Below are 15,061 nucleotides of genomic sequence, written 5' to 3' on the forward strand. Positions count from 1 at the left end.
CATCTTAATCAGTGTCTGAAAGTCATATTTTACAAAGGCCAATTTATTATTATAAGATAAATTATGCTGTCCCGATCCCACTGTCAGAAGACAAGCAGCACCTTCTCCCCAAATATCTCTGTAACTGAATCCAGCTGACAGATTCAGAAGACTCGATAAGTAATTATTTTTGCAGGGGCCTGCATGATTAAAACATTTCAAGTGTAGGTTAATTTTATAAATATCTTTTCCCTTTCTCTTTTAAATCTTTTGCTCACTAACTGAAAAAATTATCTGTCCCTTCCACATGTGCTTAGGAGGAAAAAAGATGGGGATGGGGGTGAAGTTATTCTAGATGTCTTAGCAGTTGTCAGGTCAGTGTTAATTGTGTTCCAAATTGCTAAGTGCAAAATGATAAGTATCTAAGAGAGAATGTACAAAAGAGAAGCAGCATATATTTAGAAACATGCACACATGTAGGGAATGTCACATGTTATCTGGTTACAATGGACATTTTTGCAGCATGTGCACTGATGATTTAGCCATATACTTTCGATTCCTAAATATGTTATGTGGACCCCATATGTTTTGGAAAATAAACAGTAATATGCATGATTGTCTGATGGATAGCTATATATATAGCATTACCAATGTAATGTAAGCCATTGCATGGAGTCAACTAAGAAATTAGCAAAGCATGTTATGTAGCTTTGTAATTCCCAGTTCTAGTCCTAACATTATAACTGGAGCAGGATGCCCTACTACGTGAATATTTTTTCCATTTTTCTGTTCTTGGTAATAATAATTATACTTAAAATATTCTGATTTATTTGTGGGTTTTTTTGCTTCCTTGTTAAAGTGTTTACTGAGTCTGACCATTTAAGAACTCCTTTTTAATGATTTCTATCTGTCATTATTATTCATTAGATTAAATTAACTTTCAGCTTTTTTTTTCTTTGAAAATCACAACAAAGTAATAGAAATGCAAAGCTGGATTATCACAGTGCACTCTTTGGGGACATATGAGTCCCTAATAACAAGCCAAAATATAGCTGAAATCAACTTTTAGTTAAAAATCAATCTGAAGGCATGAAGTAACACCAGTGAAAGGGCTTCTGAGGACATTTCAGGAAAGGCAGTCAATGCTCATTACACAGAAGAGAGGACTGTTTTGAATTCAAAGACTGTTTTGAATTCCGTTTAGCTGTTTATCTCTAAAGCTTACAATTTCCTAAGCACTGGGATTGTGAATTTCATAAATCTAATTATGGAGAGGTGCTAGTTTCTCCATGGCTATTTCTTCTGTTTCAAGGCCAAATGTTTTGATCTCCTTTTATTCCACCAAATTAAAACTGATGTTCCTGAATTTGAGGGGTCTCTCCTCAATGCAAATCATTCAATTATTATAAAGCTAAAGAGAAAGCAATTTGCAAGACATGCAGAAAAATGGTACTATTTCTATTTATTTCAAATGTTCCAGGTCATTTTCTTTGTCTGTAAAATTACAAATGATCTTACATACAAATGCTGAAGTGAGCTCATGTTACTTTTGTTTTTGTGGGGCTTTGTTGGACCACCTGAGGTTCTAATGTATGTTTATGGTGCTTCTACCATTAGTTCACATTTTGTTAGCATGCTGATGGTACTTCAGAAGGACTGAAGTGAATAATGGAGTGGCAAGGCTTTACGTGTAGCCAAAATGCAATTAATATTTGAAGACTTACAGAGTCAGAGGCTCCAATCACTGATACTACTTGTTCACTTACATTGAATTTGCTCGTAGTACAGATCCTTCCCAGGTCAGTTCCCTTCAGCTGGAATTATTTGCTGAAGTCCTTTTGAGTGGATAACACACTTGTGGGCTTCCCACCTGAGAAGACAAAGGGTGGTACACATTCAGTCACACCATAGCTGCTGCTGGCTGTCACTGTTCCATCAGTGGAGATCTGAATCTGTCTGGTGTCCTGGTGTCTGCTTCTGCCGCACATAATTTTTGTTTAATGTTCTTTAACAGCTTAGAGTTCCATGCTATAGGATATCAGTTTTAAAGCAGAAGACATATTAACTAGTAGCTACACGTGTAATCTAAAGACCTGTGATATGGGATGAGGTGCTTAACTTTTTGAAAATACATGTCTCATATGTTAAGAATAGGAGAAGCACATCTGAAGCTGTTTCACATAGCCAAGTCCAGGCAAGCCTCTTCAAATGTGTGTAAGATTACATCTAGACTTAGACATCAGATGATCTTCTTTTAGTGCCCTTGTGGATTGTTATTCTATTCTCAATGCAGAAGCAATGTACTTTTACTGGATATATATGTAGGTGTTTGTATGTGGAGATATATATATATATAGATATTCTACTCCACTGATAATGATGTTATAGAGAGAGATAAGCTCCTCCAGGAGGCACACCAGTGTAAGATATTACAGGTGATATGGCCTGTGATTAAGGCAGCAGTCTGTAAGTCTATAAATTTAACTATAATATCCAGTTTTCTCACATGTTTCATTTTCTCTGTGACTTGATTTATTGGAATTAGCTAACACTTTCTGACTCTATTAAGAATGTTGTAGGATATTGTTTCTCGCTAGTGGAGAAAATTGAAAGCCGTCTTTGGAGTCATAATTCCTTAATAGTTAATTAGTTCAACAGCCATATTTTTTCTGTACCCTAGTAAAAATCTGTAAATTAGCGTGTGATGTGGGACTGCACTGCCAACAGCTTTGCTTAACATAGCAAAGTCCAGTGGGCTACGTGTAGATTTCTCTGAGATATGGCCATGATGCTACTGATACTGTTGCAGAGTTTCACAAAATAGCAATTAGCTCCTACAACTAAATCCAGCTGTGTCTTGTGTAACAGGATACCTACTGTACCACTGAAAGGAAACTATCATCCAGTCTGCTTGGATTTTCCTCTCTGCCATCAAACCATGTGCCATTTTGATTTAGAAAAAAACAACAAGAACAAAAACAAACTACCCTAGAATCAGCAACTTGCATTTTCTGAAATTAACTGGATACGCAAATGAGTTAAAATTCCCTACTAACAGGCCTGCAGATACAGTTCCATGTGAGTGATTCCTTAATCTCCAGAAATGATGGTGCAATACTGGCACAAATGGTTACAATTTAATAAATGATTTCTTAGTAGTCAAGTGCAAGGTCTTTGAACCAGATAGTTCATGCCATCCTGACTGGGTCATTTTCTTGCAAAGAAGAAATAACTTGGGGATCCACAGGTTACTTGTGAAATATTTTCTGCTGTCAATAAAAAGTGCAAAGTGGTCCTAGATAGATATGGAATTAAATTAATTTACATTATACTAGTAAAAGTATTATTTGTATATGCCCAGCCTTTCTAGAGAACATTGCATTTAAAGCATCGTGATGTTTAGTGTTGATGTCTTCCAAATAAGACATAAGATTTTTTTTAATTTCAAAATTGTGCTTTTTTCTTGGATCTTGGTTATTTTAAAATGCCCAAAACAAAGTGGTGGTTTTTTAATTTTTTTTTTTTAAGGAGTTATTGATAAATCCCTCAAGTTGAATTGTTTCTTTATCTATAAAATAGGAAGTAATTTATTAATGTATTTCTGTTGTTTATCTTACCTGTACAGAACTTTTGAAACTCACAGGGCAGCCAGATGAGACACAGGAATGATATTGGTCCAGGTGATTGCGAGATGAGTCTGTTATGTTTGCGAAGTTTTTCCCATACTTATTTGTATTGCTGAAGGTTGTTCTTTAAACAGAACAAACAAAGAAACAAACAAACAAAACCCCCACCCCAACAAAAAAAAGAACAAACAAAAACCACACAACCACACTGAGGCACAGTATAAAAGATATTTGTGCTGGATATTATGCTTTGGTTTATTTTCCTTAAAAGACTGACCGAGGAGCACCCCTATTTTAAATGTTCATATAAACAAACTAATCAGTGTCTGTTCCATCTGTTGTTGGAAGGAAAGACTGCACCTTGTTACAGTGCTCTTTTAGGAAATGCAGTTCTTGCTCTTTTCAGATACTTTGATCAATAACCTTTTATACAGCCGAATTTTTAATTCTCTACACATTGTCACTATAGGTATTCCATTCCAAAAATTTCTCATTCTGTCTGGAATCTTGATAGTTCTTTGACTGCTGTGATAGAATGATTTTGATGGATTAACTATATATATATTTTGTATATTATCATGTTTACTCTTGCTTTTTTAATATGACTTAGGAAAAGCACTGGAGCTACTTCCCTAATACCAGCTAATTTGCTGTTATAGTTGCAGCTTATTTCTCTTTCCCAAATTTCTAATACAGTTTCAATATTTCCAGTCTCTGGGTGGAAATAAGACTTCCAAAACAGTTCTAAGAATTTTAGTTGGTTGATTTTGATGCAAGAATGTGAAAAGCCAATAGAGGGACTGTGCTGTTTAGTTGTAGAAGTGCTAATTGCTGTACTGTTAGTAGAACAGAGAAGATAGCCAATTAGTTGCCAGTTATCCTCGCCCTGATTTACTCAAAGGCAGAAAAGAGCATTTAATGATTTATGTTAAATAAACTGCTCATCAGTACAGAATAGATGTAGTGAGATGAAAATTATTTCATTCAGTCCATCCAATCACTTCCATTTTTCTCTGAATGTTACTGTGTCATTACCTCAAAACTAGTGATTGAAATATAGGAAAAGGAATGCAAAAGTATACCTTAAAAAGAAGAAAAAAGAAAAAAAAAAACCCAACAAACTAATTCCCAACTAAAAGTTGTGATAGATATTTTAGGAAGAATAAAAATAAATAGAAGTTTAATTGTTTCCATTTCTGAGGTAAGCCAATCAGGTATTACAATGGAGGGTGAGGGAACAGCATAAGCTAATTAGAGAAACTGACTTTACTGGAGCTGGTGTGTCATGCCATCTTTCTGTCAAGAAATCAGCATTTAAAATAAGAGCTCTTTCTATTAATTTATTTTCCTCTGGGAATACAACCGATGACATGCCTTGATGAAGAATATGCTTCATTTGCATCTAAAAAATATGAGAACTATAAACAAATGCAAATCTTACATCTGTCATAATTTTTGTTTCAGTAAGTAGTAAACAATGTCTTATGTATATATCAGAAGAGAGTTCTTGCATCGCAGTTCAGAGTTGTGAGTGCACCCTATGTGAATGCAGCTTGCATAATGATAACCCGGGTAGCCACCAGTATGTGTATCAGTCCAGCTACAGCAACCACGAGTCTGTCAAGGCAGTGTGAGTCTGCTCACGTCTCTGGATGGAGATCCTGGATGCTGAAGCCCCTGGTGTTGCCATTTATGAGCTACCAACTTGGCAAGTTTCTCTGTTTAATCAGTTTTCCCTGCTTCCTTTCGGTTGTCTGGGGAAGACTCTGAGGACACATCTGTCAAGATGTTCATTTCAGGAGTGTGGCGACTGCTGTAGCACCAATGGCCACTGATTTTCTAGCCTGTCTGTGTAGAACTAGGAGTCTGAGATCCCTGAATGCTCCCGTGAGGAATGAGATTCACAGGAGGGAGTCATGAAGGCCTGAGGTAGTAATTCAAATGCATCCAGGAGAATAAACTCTCTTGATTCCATGAGAAGAAATTCTCTTGATTCCACCTCTGTCTTTTGTCCTGTGCAGTGAGACTGAGAGTCCTAGAGACTCAATCAATGTCATTGTTAATACATTTCTGAAAGTTTTTGTATCTGTTTCCCTCAAGAAATTCTCAGCTGTATGTGCTCATGAATTCCAAGTAATAGCACTAATGATGAATTACAGCCTTTCTCAGATAATAGGAAAGATTAAAATATGTAATTCTTGGGCTTTTGAAGAAGTTCAGATGGAATGTTTATATTTAAATATAGTGCTATTTCTGGTCATGAGAATCTATTTCTAACTGCAAGTGATAGGTATCTTGTTGCAATTTACTGCAAAAGAGGAACTGGACAAATAGAAAAATGAGAACTTTTTAGGTGAGCAGAACTGATAGAAAACAAAAAATAAGGTTTAATTTCTGGAAAAAAAATTATCAACTCTATTAATGAAATTAACAATCCATAAAGTGGTGTAGAAAGCTTGCATACTGCAAAATCTGTAGTGGTTTTTTTTTTGTTTGTTTTCAGTTTATGTTCTTTAAATACTGTGTTTATTTATTTATAATGGTTTTGGATATATTTTTGACTGCTTGCATGTGTATGCTGAAATGATTATGTTTTGTGAGGGGCATTGAAAATTCAGTGTAATTGAAAGCAAATTTCTGAGCGAATGTTAAAAGGTAAGCTGTTATAGCACTAAATATAAATTTGTAAAAGCCATTGTCTTAAAAACCAGTTGATTAAGGAATAGATAAAGTGACTTTTAAGGCATCAATACTTTTATGTTTGACTGTTGAGCTATTTTGCTCCTGTCTGCTAATAAGATCTCAGAGGAAAAAACTTTTAGAATGTATCATATCACCCAATGGTTATCCCATCAGTTATCAAGCGATTTGCGCAGTCTTTGTTCCTCCTATTTGTGTATTTAAATAGCATGTAGAGGCCTTATATAGAGGGAAGGAATGAAGGTTTTTAATTCTTTCCTATATTCAGTATAGTCTTTTTTGCCTCTTCAAAATGTCGTCTTGACCAGGAGAAGGGGATTTTAAAGATTTGCCTCCCTCATTGTGGGCATATTATAAAGATCAGTTGTAGAACTAGAGAACTTACTGTCTGTTTGTTTATACAAACAAACATTCATACAGATTAGTTCTATAACTAAACAGAGATGTTGAAAGAGAAGTGAACTGTCTATGTTTGTGATGAAAATGGAAACAGAATGAAACTGTATTCTCAGGGTGGAATTTTAAGAGGCAAAAGAATCGAGAGTGCTTTTGTACAGCAATAAAAAGCAGTGAACACCTGAGATTTGACTTCTGTGTGACCTAAGGAAATTGCATACTGGTGATTTTTTTTTCATCACTTCTGTTCAATAATTTTTGATAATAAAGTGCAGTAGAATAATTCCCCCAAACTTCTGTGGTTAATTCTTATCATTTTGAACAGTGCCCATTCCTAAATTCAGAAGAACTTGTAAAAGCAGAGCCTAGTGCCAGACTGCCTCTAGAAGATATGAGGCAGTATCATACAGATAGCAACATTAAATGTAATTCCCTATTGGTTATGAAGAAATCAGTTCTGTGATACTTATATAGATAAATATAATCAAAGCTGTGCAGGGAAAGAAGCATATACTAAAATATTGATTTACTTATCCCGTATTTCAGATGGGATTACACACTGGGAATTGTGTCTGCATTATATATTAAACAAATTTACTAAATTTTATTTAGGTCTCTGAACTTGCTATTCTGTTAGAAAGAATTTGAGATCTTGCAGTAAAATTGGAATCGTAGTGGTAGCCAAGGTCTCAATAAACAGTCATAACCTAATTATTTATAACATTAATAATGAATATTCTTTGTGGATTTTACAATGTATTTTTTGTAAAAGGAAAAAATATTCATCAGTTTATCTTAATGCAAATCTGTTATGATTAAAAATTCAAAAATGTTATGTTAATCATTGCTTGTCAAGGAGATGGCATAGATTATATAGGTTATATAGGTTATATAATATGAAAGAGATGGTTATAATCTACTGCAGTTACATAAAGGTTTTCACATATTAAACCACATTTTCTCTGTGTATATAATGTGCTGTAGACTATGATCTGATTCTGCCACTCTTACTCAGCCTCAGTGGTCTGGATATGCTATTGAAAAGAGTGAGATCAGTTTGGAGCCAGGTGCCAAGCACATATAAGGGTATTATACGCTCAAATATTAATTTGGAAAGAGACTTTCCAGTGATGCCTACTCCAGAAGTGTAAGCCCTGGTGTCTAGAAAATGTGGTGGGTTTGTTTTTTGTTCCCACCCCTGCCCCCAGAAGTGTTTGAGTTTTTCCCTGGATTTGCTTCCTCTAATTGTGAAATGGCATCTTACAGTATTATTTAATTGGTGATTTGGGGCTAGTACACCCCCCCACTGGATCTCAAGTTACATCCTAGTATTACATTTCTGCAGACAAATCCAGGAACTGTAAGGCTGTAGCTGTGGAGCATTTGTCTCTGTCAGAAAAGGGTGCATATGAAAGAACTAACTCTTGTCTCTTGAATCTGTATGTAAAAAGGGGTTTATGTGTGGCTGTAATTGAGGGTCAAGCTTCCTTTTTAAAGCACAATGACTCTGGTCTCAGTACTCACAGCAATGATTTGAGGTGCCTCTTGTGGTTGAAGTTAACTCGATTCTTCCTCTATTCTTCCCTGCCTTCCCTCACCTTTGAAAAGTCATCAGTGATACCACTTCAGTGCGATTCGTAAGCTGTTTTTTAAGGACTACCAGAGAGGTGAAGGAAGGGGGAACAGAGTTCACAATACTTTCCCTTTGACTTGTACTCATTAGAGCACTGAAACTGCACTTCAGTCTACTGTTCTGTATTGGCTTGCTGCTTTTATGATGACAGGCAGAAAGAAAATATTATTTCCAGTAACTTGGCAAGAAATATCTATGCTGTAGAGCAATTATACACATTCTAGCTTGAAAAGAATGTCCAAATTTCAAGAAGCGCTCTGTTACAAAAATTATTAAAGTTGCTAGTCTTTAATCTTTCTCTATATTTTCATATGAAGGGGGAAGCATGGCGTCAAATCCTTAACAGACCAAACTTTCCTCTCTAGTACCCTGTCCCCTTGTATTTGAACATTGATCTCAATGCTTAAAGAACTTTAAAGCAAAAGAGAGAAACAAACAAGCCAAGGCAAAAATAATATTTGAAGAAAACACCAAGAAGCAGATGCCATCTGCCCATTAACTTGTGATAGTCCTAAGTATATTATTAGCCCTTCTGTACAGTGGTTAAGATTTGTCAGTGGATTCACATCAGCATTAGTGATGAAGTGCTGATGTTGGTAGATATATTAATATGTAATACTTGGGGGTTTAATAGAGTTGCTGCCTGGAAGTGAGTGAAAAAGAAAGGAAACTTGACTTTAGAAGTTTGGGATTTTGTTCTTTTTTTGGGGGGAAAGAAGAGTAGGGAGCATGTGAGAGGAGGTCTCAGCTCAAACCTATCTTTTAATTTGTCACTTGCAGTCTAGGAGGGTGTTTTGGTTTGGGGCACTGTTAGCATCTGATTATCTTTCTCATTTTGCTTAAACTTTTTCAGGACCATCTAAATGAATTTAATAGGAGTTAACCCATAAATACTAGTTGTTTTTTCATTGTTGTGGTGGGTTTTCTTTGTTTGTGTGGGGTTATTTATTTGTTTGTTTGCTTGCTTTTCCTAAAGAGGAATATATTTTATAGTAATTCTGTCTGGATAGTTTTCTACAACATGTGGCTCATTGCAGAGAGAGTTTGAAATGAACAAACAGCCGAGAGACCTTCAGGCTGGACTTCTCTTTGTGCAGGATGAGAAGAACTCTATAGACCATCTAAACTGAGTTGATTGTTCCTGGTGGTAGGTGTTAAAATGATCAGATTTGTCAGTTCAGGGCAATTACTGCTTGATTCAGTGACACAAAGAAACATTGTTTTCTTTTGTATTTCAGTTTCCAGTTGTTGCTTGTTTTGCTGCAAATGTCCCAGTTCAAAGAAGGGGGAAATGAATCATGACTGAACTGTGGCAAAAGAGCTGGAGCAAGTGCTTGACAGCAATTAGAGCATATCAACACCCTACGTTTCAATTCAGAAGAAATGGCAAAAGGGAATTTTTCCTTACTACTTTTATGTCATCTTTTAAGTTTAAAACATAGATTAAGCTGCTGTCAACTAGATTTAAAGACTATTTATTTTAAAGATTTAAGGAAGTCATTCCTTTAACCTGAATCCAGGTCAAAAGACCCATAAGAGGAACTTCAGTTTAAAAGGTTTGCCAGATGAATGACTAAGGCTCCTTTTTTGGTCTAGTCTACATAATGCTTGAGGGAATTTGCTGTAGCCAGTGCCACATGTTACCTGCACACGAGTCAGTAACCTTGTGTGTTGCAGACATCTTCATTTAGAATAATCACAATGGTAATCACAAGCATGCCATTCCAAAGAAATTGGAAAGCTCTTTACACTCCAAAATTCATCAGTTGCTTTCCTTAACATTGCAATTATTAAGGTTCTTCAAAGATGATATAGAATACGTTGCTATGAGAGACTATCTTTGTGCTTCTATTTGACTTCATGTTGTAAACTTAGTTTTTTCATGTATTCATTTTTTCAGCCTCTTGGTCTTCAAAGACCAAGAAGATAATTTTGGATTTAACAATCATTCCTAAAAAGCAAAAAACACACCAAACAAACAAACCAAAAAACCCAATAAATTGTGCTTACTTTCCTGTAATAGATTTTTCTTTTGAGGGTAATAATTAAGTTTGGAATTACAAAGGTCTAGTATAGTTGTCTCAATGCAGTTTATGACTTATATGTGTAAGGTGACTTTCCTTTCTTCCTGTTTTCATCAAACAAACTGACAGAGAAAAACTATTGAACTGGTGAAACAATTTGTCTGACATCCAATCAATATGTGTGAAAAAGCAGAGATATATGATGGTTTTGCTATAATTTGCCTTATAGACACTAGCTCATTAAGTGATGCTCAATAATCACTGCTTCTCAAGAAACACTGCTACCTTTTGGCTATTGTTATGTGATGCAAAGTCATCCACTTGCAGTAGAGTAGTATCTGGGAGAATCTATCCTCCTTCTAACAACAAGGAAGTAAAAAAAGGTACCACATTTCTAGGAGTGGCATTTTGTTCTGCCAACCTGTGTGAAAGTTCTGCTGTCTACAAGCTTGAAACAAACTCTTTTTAGGCAATCTAAGAGGCCTGTAGATTGAAATGTGATTACTAAGACTTGCTGGGAAGTTCATTGGGAAACAAAGTAACTTTAATTCTCAGTTTAAAAAACAAAACCACAACCAAACAAAAAAATCCACAAAAACAAACAAACAAACAAACAAACAAACAAAACAAAAAAACCCCACAAAACAACGACCAAAAAAACAAACAAAACATCAACAAAAAAACACAAAGCAAGATATTTTAAATTGCATTATCAGTATTCTTAAAACATGGACACAGTCCCACTTTTGGTATTTGTCAGTTAATTTACTCTTAAAAGAGGTTTATATTTTTAAATGATAGCTAAAGTAATTTCAGGTTACCCTGTCAATTACTTCTGTTTTATGTGCTGATTAACTGGGTAGCATTTATGTGTTTTGGAAACTTTGGTCAATGTATATGAGGCTACTGATACTTCTAGTTGGTCGTTCCTTGCATTGTTGTTCCATGGCAGCTTACAGGAGGTGAGACCGACCCTGAAGCACAGTAGGTACTCATGTATAAATGGGAGAAGGAATAGTCTCCAGAGAACAGGACAGGAGACACTAAAAAGATGCCAATTCCCTTGTGCTCCCAGGTCTGCTTTCCTGCTCTTTTGAAGGAAAGGCTGTTCTATTTGTTGAATACTTCAAGTCACGTCAGGGATTTTTTTAGTTGAGAGACTAATCTAATTTTAATATCATTATGCAAAAGTTAAGAGAAACCTCTAAATAAATAACATGTTAGTTTATTTTTTTTTCAATATATTTTGTTCTCATCTTTTACTAAAGCAGTTTTACTGGGAAGAAATCCAAACCTCCAATGGTTCAGAAAGAAGAGTTAGAGCCGTGAGCTGTTAAAGTTCTAGAGGGCTGACCTTTTAATTAACTGCTATTAATTAGTAAGTTAAGCAAGTTACTAACATACTGCCACTTCAGTATGTTATTGCAATGACTTTTTTTTTCCCCCATATTATACAACCATCAACTTTTATAGACCATGTCTTGATCTGGTGTTGGTTATTTGTTTGCTATGTCCCATCCCCCCCCCACCCCCCATTTTTTGTTTGGTTGGTTTTTTATTTGTTTGGTTTGGTTTGTTTTTCCTGAGGAATCTGAAGTTTTACATGGAAGTTATGAGACCCTGAGCATTTCTTGGCAATATCATATACTTAAGTAACATTTTTTCATTTTGTATCTGTTTTATTTAGTGGATAATAATTAAACATCTCAAAAACAGTAATAAAGATAGTGATAAAAGGACAGATTCTTGGCTACAATTTTAGCCTGCTGGTATAGCTCAGTACAGACATAGCATTTGAGGGAAACTTAATCTCATAGTTGTAAAAACTTAGTTCAGGAGCTAAATTCCTGTTTCGAGAAAGCCCTTTAGTGATGATCTTTGAGGGTATCTGTCTCACTGAGCTCCTTGATGGAGAACAGTTCATGTTTTCAAATATTTCTTGGTCAAATTATACAAATGAAAGGGGAAATAGAGAAGGGAAGAAATGGATCAGAAGATTTCTCATTGCTTAGTGTAATACCTGAATGTACCTGTATTTTTTTATTCATTTATTTTTAGCAAAGACTTTTAAAGGCATTGAAGGCATATTGAAGAGTAGATTCTTTCCACAAGCTTGAGTGTATTTCATGCATTTTCACTGAACATCTGTGGATGATGAATATTGTAAAGGTAGTGAGCTGATTAATAGTGAATTTGGAAAATGTATTCTAAAAATATAACTAAAACAAAAGAATCAAAACTTGGTAATTAGCATGAATGTATCTTGATATATCAAAAATGTAACCTTATATAGAAAGTCTTCCGCTGTGTGAAGTGTCAATTCTTAATCTAGTCCAAGGCCTCTGTCATCATTTCTCTAAATTGTAACAATATACAGTGAGGCTTTTATCTACTTTGAAGATGTAGGTTTACCAATTTAAAAAGTACATGAAAAATTTAATTGAACATGTGCAGAAACACTTTCTGTAAGTTAAAGCATATAAAGTGAATGCAGAGATGAATTAATGGCAATGAAATAGACAAGCCAAGTGGTTTTTTTGTTTGTTTTTAAAATCTGAGAAACAATAATTTCTTTCTGCTTTTCTAGTTTCAAATATACTTCACAAATTAAAAGGTGTAATTTCTGGCAATGCTTCTAGAACAAAGCCTACAATTGACATTAATTTCTCCTTTATGTCCTGTTCTTCAGCTACCTGGGCTTATAGAAAGCTAGCATGGAGTGGATACTTGCTCCCTTAGCATGTCAGCTAAAGATCCCTTCCTTCTTCTCAAAGATTGGATTTATTGAGGGACTTTTAATCATAAAGACAAAAGTAGAATTGTGAATTACTGTGTGCTGTGTGAATATGTCATGAATCTGCTTAATGGAATTTAGCGTTTTTGTGCATTCTCAGTGAGAAAACAATTTCAGGGAGTTGCTTCATATACATTTCAAAGTTAAAGCTGCGTGCATGCAAGAATTCTTGGTTTGATACTTGAAACATTTTTCTGTGTGTGATAAAATCAGAAAGTATTGTTTTAGTTCACTTGGATGTCCTTCGATAATGTTAGTTAAGTCTTGTCATTTATATATTATTTTGAAAAACAGATATTGTAATTTGAAGTTTGATTAACTGAATGTATTTATGGTTTGCTTCTTTTAATCCAAACATCAACAAAATGAAAGAAATTAAGATATTTTTTGGCTGAATCCAAACATCAGTTTTCAGCAAATTAACTTTTTTTAGAAAGTTCACAATAGGCTTATTGCAGGTCTCTGATGAATTATGCACAAATGTGGGTCTAGGGATGAATATTTAGTTCCACAGGTGATGAGTTGTCCTTTTGAATAGAAAATATATTAAACTAATTAGTTGAAAAACTGTTCATTTTAATGGGTGAAGGTGTTGTTTTGAGTCTCCACATCTGCCTCTGCTTGATCCCACAGCACCTATTGGCTAGAAATTTTAGTCGGCTTTAGTACAGGAAATTTAATCAAATTTGTGTCAGGCATTTGAAAAATAGTTGGCATTAATGAGACTCCTGCTATTCAGAAACAGGTGAATCAATAGCAAGGGCTGTGTAGAACTGTGCTCAGAGAAGGTCAAACATTAAGTTTAGTTCTTACCACAAAAATGGCAGTTAGTTGGAAGGCTCTTTCAAATGAACAATGTGCTTTAAACCACAAAATGAATGATAGAAGGCAGTATTAGTGATTGCACCATTAGTGGTCTCTTTTAAGAAGAGGGAAAGGCAGTCACTAGGAAGTGCAGCAGCAGTGTCTGCAGCAGTATACGTAGTATTGATGCAGTTTCTGAAGAGTAATGTGTCTGATTTGCCAAAAGAAAACGTGAAAAGGAGAAGAGTCTTGAGATTCAAAGTGTTGCTTTGGGTGTGGTAGAAAAAAAAGTATTATGTTTTAAGTAAAGCAGAAAGACTTCAGTAGACTTATGCCAAGAACATTACATACTTTGAGTTTCAGTTGTTTATTTCCATAACTGCACCTTGCTATATCTTAACAAGTTGGTACAGTTCCTGCTTGTCTCAAGGATAATTCTAGCATCTCTGAATTTGTGGGGGTGCCTGTTTTTTTATTAAACCATTAAGCCAGGTAATTATATGCATACTTGGTTTCAGTCTCATATTAAACTAATTATCGTCTGAGAAATTTGATGCTGTATTTCATAATATATAGATACAAGTGGACCTGAAAAAGCAATAAAATATGTGTATACCGAGGAAGTTACCTTCTTGGCCCTGGGTGTGCAAACTCTGCTTGCTTATCAGCAGTTTTCTCAGCTTTACAGAAGGAAGAAGGGTGGCCTTGTCACTGAGTCACTGTGTTGGAAATCCAGTGGCATAGTTCTCATTCCTGGGTCTGCCTCAGACTTTAACTGTGAATATTTAATGTCTCCATATGTAAGAGTTTATTTATTTGTTTCTGGTAGGGGGTCTTACAGGCTAAATCTAAATTTGCTGGGAGCTGTGATAGCTCATATATTCTTTCTCTATAGGATACACGTCATGGAGTAGCGCTTTTAGTGCAAGAGTGACTATGCAATTGCACACAGTTGACTCATACATAACTAAATTAGTTTTTACGCTTTGTTCCATCTTCTTTGTGTAACAGCCACAAATCCAGCTTCTAGAGCTAGTATAGGTTGAATTCATGAAAGAAAAAAAAAAAATAAAGAGCTCCTATCAATAAATTTGTTCCATGGAAC

General features: G+C 35.1%; 1 protein-coding gene across 1 annotated transcript in view; it reads left to right on the forward strand.

Annotated features, from left to right (window-relative positions):
• The window catches only part of GALNTL6 (polypeptide N-acetylgalactosaminyltransferase like 6), a gene marked incomplete at both ends in the record, with an annotated part of 443,878 nt that overhangs the window by 162,485 nt on the left and 266,332 nt on the right, over positions 1 to 15,061 (forward strand). The window lies entirely within an intron of this gene.

Source organism: Streptopelia decaocto (assembly GCF_964273445.1).
Source record: "Streptopelia decaocto genome assembly, chromosome: 4".
Lineage (NCBI taxonomy): Eukaryota > Metazoa > Chordata > Aves > Columbiformes > Columbidae > Streptopelia > Streptopelia decaocto.